The sequence below is a fragment of the Propithecus coquereli genome, unplaced genomic scaffold (assembly GCF_000956105.1).
Source record: "Propithecus coquereli isolate 6110/MARCELLA unplaced genomic scaffold, Pcoq_1.0 Scaffold69, whole genome shotgun sequence".
Lineage (NCBI taxonomy): Eukaryota > Metazoa > Chordata > Mammalia > Primates > Indriidae > Propithecus > Propithecus coquereli.
The window spans coordinates 1,490,127-1,491,729 of NW_012152951.1; the positions used below are offsets into that span (position 1 = coordinate 1,490,127).

At 35.2% G+C, this 1,603-nt stretch overlaps 1 protein-coding gene across 1 annotated transcript in view; it reads right to left on the reverse strand.

The window, feature by feature from the left end:
* Positions 1–1,603, reverse strand: part of STAM (signal transducing adaptor molecule (SH3 domain and ITAM motif) 1) — a 74,677-nt gene that overhangs the window by 25,341 nt on the left and 47,733 nt on the right. The window lies entirely within an intron of this gene.

The window sequence follows — 1,603 nt, forward strand, 5'->3', positions numbered from 1 at the left end:
CTATATTTCATGTTGTCAAACAAAAGCATAGCCTTTTCTTTTTTAAAAAGCTGATAAGAAAAAAGTTTTTTGGAGCTCGATGAATACAACTTTAAGCACTCTCAATTCTGATCCATCTCTAGTTGTAACCTTCTTTAGATAATGTTTTAATTAGCACACACTTCTAAAAATTGAAGGTAGACTTAGAAACAACTTTTATCATTTATATGAATTTTTATTCACAATCTGGTGGATTTCACAATATAGACATATAGATCTTTTGTGGTCTCTGAAGGAATCTATCAATCGAAAAGGAAGTACAGAAATAAGCTATACTAAGCTCTCCATTCCCGAACTGTGCTTTTCAAAGGCCCTTTCTATCACCAGGTTCTGAGTGTAACAATGATACTTGTTTTACTAACTAGTTAAATGCAGTAGCAGTGCTAACCTGACTTCTACGTCTACATTCGAACTTGCTGCTAAAAGGTGCGAACAGAGCTCTATCAGCATAAGTCAGGTGACTAAAGTATAACTTTTCTTAATATTTTTACATGATTTTATTCTGTACTTGGATGAAAAAACATACTTAGAAAAATCTTTCTATTTTCAGGGGCTTTTGTTGAGTATGCCCTGACAAAAATCTAGTCTGATGAAAATATACGGATCACTTAAAGAAGTGGCTTTAAAATCTAGAGGGAGTTCTGCAGTTAAACCTAGATGTTTATTTTTTCATTAAACATCAAGCTTTTTACACATAGGGTTTCCAATGATAAGATTTTTCAGAAATCACTAAAAAAAATTCACTCTATTTCATATTTTACTTTATATACATTTTATATATATTTCTTGTAGCCGAAAGATAGCAAATATAACAAAATTAGTTTTTAGGTATTTTATAACATCTAGTTCAAAAGAAGAAAAGTAAGTACCATTGCTCCTCTGTGTCCTGAACCTTTTGAAGCACAGAATAACCTAACTTCTCTACCAATCAAGAAATAATGCTCTTGCCAGTGTTCACTCCACGCCTCGTCCTTTGAAGCCCAGTCTGGACAGACACATATCCATTAACCTCTACATCAAATGAAAGGCAGGATCCAGTAGTGAAAAGAATACTAGACTGAGAGCACGCCTGTGTTCTAGTTCCAGCTCTGCCAACTATTAGCTGTAGCCCTGGGCAAGTCACTTAACCATTCTGAGTCTCAGTTTCCTCTTCTGTAAAGTGAGTGAATTAGATTAGAGGACCCTTAAAGTTGTTCCTACAGCTATCTAAGATTCTAGATTAACCAAACAAGGCTACATATGGAACTGATCATTAATTCTTCCTTCTTCTATAAGAGCAAGTCCCTTTGTGGACTGAATACAGCTTTCATTTGTACTGAAAGCTGTACTCTAGGGCGGTCTTCTCAAGTTTCAATGTGCATACAGAATCATTTGAGGATGTTAAAATGGAGATGATGAATCCACAGGTCAGGGAGGGCACCTGAGATGCTGCATTTCTAACAAGCGTCCAGGTGATGCCGATGATGTTGGTCAACAAACCACATTTTAAGTAACAAGTTCTAGAATAGGTATAGAAAATACTATTCCACTAAGTATCTAACTCTTTTGTTCTCTGCAGAGAACA